Genomic DNA, 12,575 nt, shown 5'->3' with positions numbered 1-12,575 from the left:
ACGGGTGGATCACGAGGTCAGGAGATCGAGACCATCCTGGCTAACACAGTGAAACCCCGTCTCTACTAAAAAAATACAAAAAACTAGCCGGGCGAGGTGGCGGGCGCCTGTAGTCCCAGCTACTCGGGAGGCTGAGGCAGGAGAATGGCGTCAACCCGGGAGGCGGAGCTTGCAGTGAGCTGAGATCAGGCCACTGCACTCCAGCCTGGGCGACAGAGCGAGACTCTGTCTCAAAAAAAAAAAAAAAAAAAAAAAGGTACAATGGCAGGAAAGGCTAGAGAGTTGGGCCTGAGTCAGTAATGTGGAACTGCTGAAGATCTTCCAGTGAAGGGACAAGGTAGGCTGGGACTTGCTTATCTCCATAACTTTACCAGGTATTGGCAGTACCATAGCCTGGAAAGGTGTCATGTGTCTAGAATGACCTACAGCAAGTCTCTAGTTCTCCTTGCTGGTGGTTGGCTGGATGGCCATAGGGTGTGTTCGTTGCATGTGGATGGACGAATGTGAAAGAGGGATGCTGCAGCCCAGTAGTTTATGGCTGTGACAGACCCCTATCCAGTGGGCAGGGCCCATTGTGGTTATTCACTCATTCATTGATTACCTACAATATGCTAGGTGCTGTTCTAGGTACTAGGCATGTGATGAAAAGACAAGGCATGGTGATAAAACTGTCACCTCTCAGCTCACCCAGGAGGTGTGCAGAGGTGAAAAATGGCAGAAATAGGAATATCAGCCTCTGCGTTTGTATGGGGGCTGGAATTCTTATTGTGGGACAGTTCTCCCTATGCATCTTGACAATAGTCTGTGACAGGTTTCTGTCTATCACTAGCTTGACCCATCCCATTTGGTAATTGATCAGGTGTTCGCAGAGAGAGAATTCTGCCCCTACAGCCTTACCCAAGGTCTCCAAAGTTAGGAACAATGTTTGAGCCCCTGGACTGAAGAAGGCAGCTCTAGTATTTTCCTGTAGGAACACAGTCCCCAGCTAGGACTAAAGGGGACCTGCATGGGAAATTCCAGGAGCAGTCTGCATTCATGCATTGCCCAGTCTGGGGCGGTGATAATGATTGTGATGTCATCTAGCCACATGGGTGCAGGGTCTTCAGACTTCCCTGGTCAGCAGAGTTGGCTCACCCTTCTCACTTCTCAGCAGAGAAACACACAGAGGCCACATTCAAGACCCCAGAGACAGCAACAGGCAGATAGGTTTCTCCTTAATCTGTGATTTGGACGCTCTTCACTGAAGAAAAGAGAGAAGGAATAGATTTAGGGAAAGATAATGGGCTCCTTTTTTGATATGTTGAGCCTAGGTGCTAGTAGGATATCTTGGGCAAGATACTCCAGGTGCAGTTGGATATATAAGTCTTGAGCTCAGGACACGGGTCTAAGTTTGAGATGGAGATTCAGCAGCCCCAGTTAGATATATGTGTCTGGATGTCTGGAACTTGAACCCACCTGTAAACAGTCACATTTTTCAGCCTTTTCTTTTTAAAATCTGCCTGGGACTGTAAGTAGTGATGGGATGCAGAGCAGATAGTGGTCAGCAGTGACTGCCCTCGTGCCCCTCCCCTGAAGGTATAGGGTCTCATCTCACAGGACAGCATCTGCTCATTCTCTGTCATGTTGTCTCCCTCCTTAGCAGAGGAAAGAAGATGGCTGAAACCTTCCCTTCCAGGAATCTCATTTCTAGGGGTTCAGAAAGTAACATATCTGTATTAATTTCCTGTGGCTGCCCTAACAGGTGATTCCTTCACAGTTCTGGTGGACAGAAGTTCAAAGTCAGCATTCCTGGACTGAAATCCAGGTGTCAGCAGGGCTGGGCTCCCTCCAGATGCTCTAGGGCTTATCCATCTCTCGCCTTTTCTGCCTCTGGCGACTGCTAGCATCTGTCTTGTGTTCGCATCTCTCCGTTCTTGACCTGTGGTCACGTTGCCTTTTCATCTGTGTGTGGTCAAATCTCAATCCACCTCTCTCCTCTAAGGATTCAAAATGCTATTAGGGCTCACCTAGGTAATCCAGGATTATATCCTCATCTCAAAATCCTGCTTTAGGAAGTGTACATCCTACCAGAAAAACACGAGCAATAAACAACTAAGAAGTAAAATATTTAGTAAATTACCACAAGATAAATGCCATGGGAAGAGAGAAAGTATGGCAAGGTGACAGGAGCAAGTTGCATTATTAAATAGGATGGTGAGGTTTGGCCTCACAGGAAATGAGAATTTGAATAAAGACTGGAAAGAGGTGAGGAATGAGCCAAATGTGTGTCTGAGGAACAACATTCCAAGCAGAGGAAAGAGCTCTAGTCAAGACCCTACGGAAGCAAGGAATGTGGCTGAGGGACTGTGAACAGAGGGAGAGTAGTAGGAGATGAGACCAGAGAGGAAGTTGGGGTGAGGGAGATCATAGATGGCCTTGTAGGCTGTTGTAAGGATGTCAGCCTTTACTCTGAGATAGAAAGACGTTGCCCATGTGGAAATAATTGATTTTTGATAGAAGAATGGAATTTTGCTCAGTTTTATCAAGAGAGAAGAGCAGACATGGTAGTTTTGTAGACTTGGTGGGAGGCAGATCTCTAATCTCACTTAACAAATATTTATTCAGCACCTTTTATGCTAGGCACAATTCTAAGTCCTTGGGGGCATGACAGTGAACAGAATGGGCAGCTCCTGTTCACATGGAGCTTCCACTCTCCCGATAATAACAAGTGCACATGGGAGAGAGGAAGCAATGCACAAAGAGTGATAAGTGCTTACGGAGAAAACAAAAGGAGATGACATGAGAGAATGACCGCGGCAGGAAACCCACTTTAGACAGAAGAGTCAGAGAAGACGTCCCTGAGGAGGTGACATTTGAACAGAAATCTGATTGAAAACGTAGGACCAGCCTTGGGAAGATCCAGAGCTGTTCTGGAAAGTTGCAGACTCAGAAAAAGGCTTGTATTTAAGGACTGGACAGAAAGCCAGTATGCTGTAACAGGGTGAGGAAGGAGTAGGATCTGAGGTGTGGTGAGACACTGGTGAGCATTAGGCCCTTTAACCTATGGTTTGGCTTTATTTGGAGACAGTGGGAAGGTTCAAACCTTCATGGCATGGTTGGCATGGTATGGTTGATGATTTATCATGCTGGCCTCCTTGAGAGAATGGACTCTGAAAGAAAAGAGCCGAAGCTGCTCATTGACCATCATAGTGGTCCAGAAATGATTATTTGGACTGGGGTCATAGCAGCGGAGAGAGGTAAGTGGGTGAATTTAGAATATGTTTAGTGATTGTATTAATAGGACTTGCTGATGAGTTGAATGAGAGGCAGCCAAGAAAAAGAGATGAGTCAAGAATGACTCCAAGGGATGCCATCCAATTGGCAAGAGGGAGATTCGTTTGTAAAATAGGTGTTGCTCTTTGTGAGGATCTGGGAATATGGGACTAAAAGAGAAAAAAGAATGACTCCTAGGTTTTGGCTTGATCAACTACATTAGCTTGGCCCCTGCCTTCCTCACCATCAAAGCCAGAGCCACTGCTCCTGCACCGTGACCCTGCATATCACTGGTATTTTCACCACTGCTTTGAATCCCATCATACTCCTGTCCTTCCATCAAACCTGCTACAGCAGGGCCCAAACGTGGTTGGATCCATCCGACTTTTCCTGCTTCTACTTCTGGGCTGCTTAGCACCACTGCCTTGGCAACACACAAATACAGCCTTGGCACTACTGTGGCTTCGTGCTCTCCCGCCTCTGTGCACAGCTTAGCAATCCTTGTCCCTGTCCCAGGGGAGCACGAATTGGTCTGGTTGGCCCTGGAAAATCCACATGGTGGAGGCTGTCACCCCAAACTGCTCCTGTCTCTTGCAGCCCACAGGCATTTACTGAGCACCTGGTGTGTACTTGGCTGAGAGCTACGGGTGCCACAAAGTCTGCTGGGGAACTGGGCAATAACACTAGCATGTGCTAAGTGCTAAGAGGTCAGTGTGACTTACCATGGTGACTGTCCCAAATCTTTCCTATTCATAAGTCCCTACAGTCTACACCCTCACACCACAACCCCAAATCTTCCCAGGGAAAAGCGTCGATCTGGTGAGCATTCTCTCAGGTTCTCCATGCTTCTAATCTCACCTATTGGAATAGCCATCTTCACATCCTCCTCCCTTTCCAGGGAAAAGATATCCTGTCTTCTGTGTTCCTCCCCTTATGCTCTGGATCCATCCCCTTCCTCTCCTCCTGGGCTTCATTCCACTGTTACCCCTGCTGTCACCTACCTGCTCCCTCTCTCTGCTTGACTCCTTTCCATCTGAATACAAACAACTCATTTCTCCCCATCCCACTTCATCTCCAGCCTCCATTCCACTTCTGTCCTCTCCTTCACTACCAAGTCTCTTTAGGAATTGTCTGATCTCTGTCTTGAACACTTTCTCACTTCTTTCCCTCCTCAACCCCTGCAGTTGGTTCTGTCCTCTCCATTCCCCAATAGTGTGTTCCCTAAGGGGCCAGTGACTTTCATGTATTACCAGAAGTAGTGCGGTTAATACGAACGTGGATATAAATAGTGCCCATCCTGAGGTCATTGCGAGATTAAATACGAAAATGGAGAGAGTGCTTAGAACAGTGCCAGGAACGCAGTAAGAGCTCAGTTGTTCATTGCTGTTATTACTGTTATTATTGTGACGTTGATCATATATTTCATAACTGCCTCTCTGTTTGACTTCCTCACCCATTATCCACCAAGGCAGGGACTCTGAGTTATTTTATTTTATTTTATTTTGTTTTTTGAGACAGAGTCTCACTCTGTCACCCAGACTGGAGTGCAATGGCGTCATCTCAGCTCACTGCAACCTCCTCCTCCTGGGTTCGAGTGATTCTCCTGCCTCAGCCTCCCAAGTAGCTGGGATTACAAATGCCCGCCACCACTCCCAGCTAATTTTTGTATTTTCAGTAGATATAGGGTTTCACCATATTGGCCAGGCTGGTCTTGAACTCCTGACCTCAGGTGATCCACTCGCCTCAGCCTCCCAAAGTGTTGGGATTACAGGCGTGAGCCACCACGCCCAGCCTCTGAGTTTTGTATATTCGCAGTGACTAGCACAGAGCCTGAGATAAGCTGGGGCTTAGCACATATTGGAGACATGGATGGTAGATGTTGGTCACCAATAGGACCGTGCCTTTGGGCTTTGGGCTATGTGGCCTCAGCAGACCATCCGGCCATCAACCAGGCTCTTCCTGGGGGAGGGGCGCCTGCCTGTCATGGCAGCTTCTCAGCTCACATTTTCCTCCCCCATATTCCCCACTTCCTTCCCTCCTTCTTCTACACAAGGCACAGGCTGTCAGCAGAGTCAGTGGGAGCCTGTCAGCAGGAGCCCAGGCACTGCCCCCTTGAGGGCCTCTGGCTCAGCCTCTCCTCTCCTCCTTCAGCACAGGCCTCCCTGCCTGTCACACATGTCATGCATGTGGCTCCAGCCTGTCTGGACACAGATGTGGCCACCGTTCCTAGGCAGGCAGGGTGGGGGCAGTAGCTGGCAGTATTTCAGACCGGGGGTGGGGGTATCTGTGAACGTTGGAAACATCACTGGAAGCCTGGTGCTTTGGAACAAGGAGATCAGAGTGTCCGTGAGGATCCACACAGAGGCGGTCACCAGACCTCCAAAGGTGAGCAGGAATTGGCCTGGATTGGCCCTGGAAGATCCACATGGTGGAGGCTGTCACCCCAAGCTGCTCCTGTCTCTTACAGCTCACAGGCGTTTGCTGAGCACCTGCTGTGTGCTTGGCTGCAAGCCGGGGGTGCTGCACAGCCTGCTGGGGAACTGGGCCATAACATTAGCATGTGCTAAGAGCTCACTGTGCACAAAGAACACTGATGACCCAGAGGAGTGCTTGGTCAGTCCTGTGTGGCTCCGGGAAGACCTCAGAGAGGTAGAGATGCCACAGTCCAGTCTTGAGGAATGAGCAGAAGTTGAGCATGTGAATGATAAGGAGATGAGAATCCCAGGCAGAGGGAACAGTGATATAGAGGCATGGAGGCGTTAAAAGAGCCTGGCCAACTCTGGAAATTATACGTAGTTGTACGGGGCTAAAGCGTAGGGAAAGGGAGGAGAAGAGGGGGTATCTGAGGCTGCAGAGGCAGACAGGAGCCTTGTAAATCAGACTGAAGAGCTTAACCTTTACCTTCTAGGTAGCAGTTGCAGTTGGTAATATCTCGTATCAGACTAATTCAAGCAAAAAGGAAATTGTATTAGTTTACATAACTGTGAAGTTCAGGAGCTGAACTATCTTTAGGCCCACCTCAATCTAGGACTCAAACAGTGTCTTTCTCCCTGCAGCCATTGAAGATGGCTCCAGGAGTTCTAAGCTCAAAGTTGGCACTTTTTTTTTTCTTAAAGGGCCAGATAGTAGATATTTTTGGCTTTGTGGGCCATATAGTCTATATCACAAGTTTCTGCTGTTATAGGACAAAAGCAGCCATACATTGTTTAAATGAATAGGTGTGGCTGTATTCCAATAAAATAAAACTTTTTATAGAAACAGGCAGCTGGCCTATAGGCTGTAGTTTGCCTGACCCAGTTCTAGGCTTGCATGGTTTGTATAGCTCACTATCTTAGAGAAAAAAAGAGACTCCCACAGCCCCCAGCGTCCAAATATGAAATCTCAGAGAAGACCATGGTGTGTAGCACTTATGTCAACTGCCGATTCTTTTATTTGTTTATTTATTTATTTATTCATTTATTTATTTATTTAGTTTTGAGATAGGCTCTCACTCTGTTGTCCATGCTGGAGTATGGTGGCAAGATCATAGCTCACTGCAGCCTCGACCCTTCCAGGCTCAAGCGGTCCTCCTGCCTCAGCCTCCCAAGTAACTGGGACTACAGGCGTGCACTACCATGCCTGGCTAAATTTTTCAATTTTTTTTTTCCATAGTGATAGGGTCTCACTCTGTTGCCTAGGCTGGTCTCAAACTCCTAGGCTCAAACAGTCCTCCCACCTCAGCCTTCTAAAGTGCTGGGATTATAGGCATGAGCCACCATGCCTGGCCAGGTGCCCATTCTTGAGCCACTTAGGAAGGGGTCTCCTGGTTGGTCAGCCTGGACATGTGCCGATCCCAGTAGCAGTGGCGGGGATCAGCCGAACCAGGAGCATAGGGAATGAAAAGTGGGATGCTATTGTAGAAGACAGGAAGCGATGTGGATATTCACTGCAACATGCCAACAAGAAAGAGCATGAACTGAGTGCCTGAAAATACCAGTGATGATCCAGCTTGAAATTGGTCCTGACACAGCCTCAGGCACCAGGCCGGCCCTGCAGTGCTGATGCACGCCCTGCCTGGCCTTTTCCCTCTGTGCAGTATTTGCATTTCAGCTGCTTTGTTTACACCTAGTCAGAATGCACTTGCCCACTCATTCTTCCTCACACGTTGCTCCACCTGCCTGGGTGGAACTAGAGGGCAGAGTCACAAGGGTGCAGGGTGGGGAGGGTGCCAGGCTGAAGCCTTTGCCTCTGCCCTTGGTGGGGGCTGCTTCCCTCCTCCAGCCTCTGCATTCTCTCTTCTTATCTTGAAGGGACAGTTACTTATGGTTCTCTTCTCTTCTGTGCTTTTGTCTTACAACTATCCTTCTCAACATTTATTTACTTGTCTTTCAAGGTTTAGCTCAGCTTTGCCATTATCTCCTTTGAGAAGTCTTTCCTATACCCTCAAGTTGGTCAGTGACCTTCGTACCAAAATGTAGGATGCTATTCCAGAGTATAGAATGTGGACATATATTTTCTTATGATTATTTCTCTACCTGTCTCTACCACTAGCTTCTTGAGGAAAGGACCAAGGCTAATTTACCTTTAGGTTCCGAGCTCGTACTCAGCACAGGACCTAGCACTGAGTAGGCAAGCAGTTGTTGGATGGGGCTGTGTTTTCCAGCTCCATCTAGTCCCACGTAAGATGTGGAAGCAAGAAGAGCTTCCTGAACAGGCTTGGAATAGTACTTGTTGGTTGGCACCTGATGTTTGTCTCTTTATCTCTGAGCTGCCTCTCTCAGGACATATGATGCCCACCTACTCTTAAACATACCATCCTTTCTCCTTCGACTCCTGCTCTCCCATAGGACCCATCTCCCATGGGATTCATTCAAGTGGTCAGCAAGGGGAACTCAGCAAGACATATATTTGACAGGGCATTTAGAAAGTGTTTGCGTTACTTGCTTAGACATACACCAGGCTCTTCCTGTGCATGGCCGTTTATGGTGGGGCTACAGTGGTTAGATCCCAAGCAAGACAATGTAGACTGTAGAACACCTATCTCCCTGCATTATGTCTATCCCACCACTACTCAGAGAAGATTGTAGGAAGGTGGATCTATGGGACTTCACTTCATCCTGTTGGATGACGGTCTCACCTTGTGGGAGCCAAGGCCTGTGGTTGAATCTAATGGACTGATGTGCTGTGGTCCCTGGTCTAAGAACTCATTGCTGGGCTCTGCCTTCCTTTTGTCTCATGGGCTGCTTGCACTCATCAAACTCATTGGGAGAAGTGGCTAAAAGGCTGACCACGCAACCAACCAGGCACAGATGGCAAGCTGAAGCCATCTGTTACCCTAATCCAGCAAACCCATATCTGGAAGCACTTCTTTCAGTTGGGTTGGTAGGAACTAGGGGGAAGACCCTACCCTGGATCTGCTGGTGCCCACACATAACTACTTCCTCGCCTCCCTCCTTAATAAGACCAGTCAACTTTCGTGCCAGTCTGTGGGTACAGGCTTAATATTCCGAGCCTTAGAACATGGTTTAGGTTGATGAACCAGAGTTGAGGACATTCACTTTCTACGCTGCACCTAAGCCACATTTTTGAGCATTAAATAAGCTGGAAGATCTCTTAGGAGGGCCCCAGGTTGCCCTTCCTGGCTGGTTAGCCTGACCCTTACGCCTAATCATAGTCCTCTTTCAGTCTACAGGTCTGTGAGCAGGGCAGCCTCCTGGCTCCTGAGGTTCCACCTATGCTGTGAGAGACATGGGGGTCAGATCCACACTCAGCATGTACTCTCCTAGGGCCCGGAACCCCCAAACTACTAGGCTGTGGAATCTAAGGAGAAAGGATTGGCAAGTTCCAGTGCAACTTCCGTCTCCTCCTTTCCCCGGTCCTTCTCACGCACTCACTCACACCCTGCTGAAACCTGATCCTGAGGCCGCCTCGCGTGCCGGGGTGCTGGCAGGGCTGGCGGGCTGGGGCCTGTCTTTTGGAGCCTGCCCCACCCTGCCCTGCTACCCCCTAGGCCAGGGCAAGCAGGTCAGGCGTCCCATACCCCCGCTAGTCTGACCAGTCATTCTACACCTTAAGGGCCACCTCCACCCTGGCCAGGCCCCCAGACTGGCACACTGATCTGGACGGAAGCCCCTGGATTCTGTTCCAGGCATATAGCATGAGGCTAAGCCACCTGCGTAATTAACACACACACACACACCATCTACCATCACCCCACCCCCACATTTCCTGTTGTTTATGGGCCCCAGCCCAGTTTCCAAGGCCTCTGCAGGCGCCTAGCCACCTCACAAGGGATGAACAAAGTGCAGTGGGAACACTGGAGGAAGAGTGCAAGCCTCCCTGGGGGAGTCAGGGGAGACTGTCCAGAGAAGTAGTCTTTCAACTTAATACGAATGAAACAGAACAGAGGATGCCAGAGGCTGGGAAGGGAGAAATAGGGAGAGACTTGTTAAATTATACAAAATCACAGCTAGATAGGAGGAATAAATTCTAGCATTCCATGGCACTCTAGGATGATTGTAGTTAGCAATAATATATAGTTTCAAATAGCTAGAAGGAAGATATTGAATGTTCTCAACACAAAGAAATGATAAATGTTGGCCGGGCACAGTGGCTCACGCCTGTCATCCCAACACTTTGGGAGGCTGAGGCAGGCAGATCACCTGAGGTCAGGAGTTCAAAACCAGCCTGGCCAACATGGCGAAACCCTGTCTCTACTGAAAATACAAAAATTAGCTGGGCGTGGTGGTGCACACCTGTAGTTCCAGCTACTCGAAAGGCTGAGGCAGGAGAATCACTTGAACCTGGGAGGCGTAGGTTGCAGTGAGCCAAGATCGCGCCACTGCACTCCAGCCTGGGCAGCAGAGCAAGACTCTTGTCTAAAAATAAATAAGAAATGATAAATGTTTGAGATGATGAATATGCTAATTACCCTGACTGGATCACAATACATTATATGTATCACAGCATCACTTTATACTCCATAAATATGTACAATTATTATGTACCTATTAAAATTTTTTTTAAGAATAAGTATGCATTTTTTCCAGACAAATAGAGAAGGAAAGTGGTTGGGAAATAGAGCAGAGGTGTACATTTCAGGCAGAGATAATGCATGTGTAAATGCATGAAGACAGACATGTCTACAAATAGTGCTGGGCTGGGAGTATATAACAGTAGTCTCAGGGGAGTAAAATCTAGATTGCATTAGATAGGAGGGTGACTAGGAGATGAAGAAGTGGAGACAGAATATCCACCGCTCTTCCTAGTACTTTTGCCATGAAGGGATGAAAGAGAAGCTGGTAGCTAAAGCGGGTATATGGCCAGGAAACTTTGTCAAATTTGTTTATTCGTTTGTTTGTTTTTACAGGGGAGAGACCTGAGCCTTATTGTGTGCATAAAGGGAAACAGAGATGGAACCCATAGCATGATAGAAAGATCTGCTTTGGTGTCATGGAACCATGTCTTGTAAGGAGGCCAAATTTAAGAATAGGTAAAGGGACTGATAGATTTGTGGGTAAGGAAGCCAGAAACTGAGAGAGTTCCTATCTGATGGTCTTGGTTTTTCTGTGAAGTGAGAGAAAAGATACCTGCTTAAAGAGAGTTGGAAAAGGATAGAGTTTATGGAGAGTAGAGAATGTTTGGAATAGCTGCTGAGCAAAGTTGAGAACCTAATGCCTCATAAATTTGTGGTGGCATCAATGCACTTTAGTGTATATGTGTGTGTGTTCTCGCAGCCCCTCGAATATAAAAGGTACAACAGTGTAAGATTAGATCAGTCTTTGGTTGGATTTTGCCTAATGTGTAAGACAAAAGGACAGTGGAACCAAGGGGTATAGGCCCCTGGCAAGAGTGAGATTGAGGAGATGGATGGGATCTAGCCAAGAGAGATAATAGACTAGAAGTATGTATAGAAATCAAGTGGGTTTGGAGTGAAGAAAACAAAGGAGAGAAAGAGAAAATAGAACATGAAGAAATTGTATTCAGAGAGTATCGGAGATTAATATTTTAAAAGTGATGAAGAGTTTCAGAATGTGGCTGTGGAACTGAGTGGCTGACCTGGAGTGAAGATGAGGAGGTCACTGGAGTCGAGTAAGTCATCTTCGAGGCCAGAGTTGTAGGCATTGAAGTTTCTGAAAATAATTGAGCAAGAATTGGGTTTGCATAGAATATGAGACAGATGCTGAAACCTTGAGTGAATATGGCAGAGTTGGTAGATGATCAGTTGAAACTTGGTAATAAAAGTGATGGTGATGTAGTGATGGAGGTGAGGATGATGTTAGGGAAAGTTAAGGTGCTGGCTGTGATTGTTAGAAATTCCACATCCACCACTGTACTTTCTTTTTTTTTTTTTTTTTTTTTGAGACAGAGTCTCGCTCTGTCGCCCAGGCTGGAGTGCAGTGGCCGGATCTCAGCTCACTGCAAGCTCCGCCTCCCAAGTTCACGCCATTCTCCTGCCTCAGCCTCCCGAGTGGCTGGGACTACAGGCACCCGCCACCTCACCCGGCTAGTTTTTTGTATTTTTTTAGTAGAGACGGGGTTTCACCGTGTTAGCCAGGATGGTCTCGATCTCCTGACCTCGTGATCCGCCCGTCTCGGCCTCCCAAAGTGCTGGGATTACAGGCTTGAGCCACCGCACCCGGCCCACTGTCCTTTCTAGGAGCTCTAGGGTAACAAGAACGTAGTGTTCCAAGTCCTTGTTCCCAACTTGAAACCTGATCTCCCCATCACCATGAAAGCATGCCTGTGGCCAAGAAAAGGAGGAGGAGGAGGAGGAAGAGGCTAGAGCACAGCACAGGACATGTTGAGGGAACAGTCCTTGAATCCATGCAGCTGCAATCAATGATACAAGGAGGGAAAACCAGGAATTAAAACAAGCATGCAAATCTCCTAAGAAAAGGTGAAGAAAAGCCACAGGATAGTCTTAGAACAGGTAAAGAGAGGCCTTTGTTAGTCCTATGGAACTAGATAACATTGGATCTGGTCTTTACACCAACCAAAATAGACCAGAGATTTAAATGTAAAACATGAAAACACATAAGCACTAAAAAAGTATGGATGAATTTCTCTATAACCTGGGGATGAGGAAAACTTTCCTATGACTTAAACTCCAGAAGCAATAGGGGAGCGACTGATAAATTTGACTTAAAACAACAACAACAACAACAAAACCTATTGTGTGGGAGGCCAAGAATGACCATAGCAGCAACTTTCTGCCTCCTGCTTTGAGAAAAAATAAAAATATTTTGCAAAAATGAGGGGGGGAAAAAAAAAGAAAACACCATAACCCAAGTAAATAGATAAACAAACAAGGGGAAATATTTGTAACTGTATCTCAGAGAGTT

The 12,575-nt window shown here is 47.4% G+C and overlaps 1 protein-coding gene across 15 annotated transcripts in view; it reads left to right on the top strand.

Moving 5' to 3' along the window:
• Window positions 1-12,575, top strand: part of ST3GAL3 (ST3 beta-galactoside alpha-2,3-sialyltransferase 3) — a 239,593-nt gene that overhangs the window by 187,513 nt on the left and 39,505 nt on the right. The gene's annotated exons all lie outside the window — the stretch shown is intronic.

The sequence above is a fragment of the Trachypithecus francoisi genome, unplaced genomic scaffold (genome assembly GCF_009764315.1).
Source record: "Trachypithecus francoisi isolate TF-2019V2 unplaced genomic scaffold, Tfra_2.0 Lachesis_group12, whole genome shotgun sequence".
NCBI classification, from domain to species: Eukaryota; Metazoa; Chordata; class Mammalia; order Primates; family Cercopithecidae; genus Trachypithecus; species Trachypithecus francoisi.
Note: the sequence above shows the minus strand (reverse complement) of the source record. Positions and strands in the feature narration are given on the sequence as shown.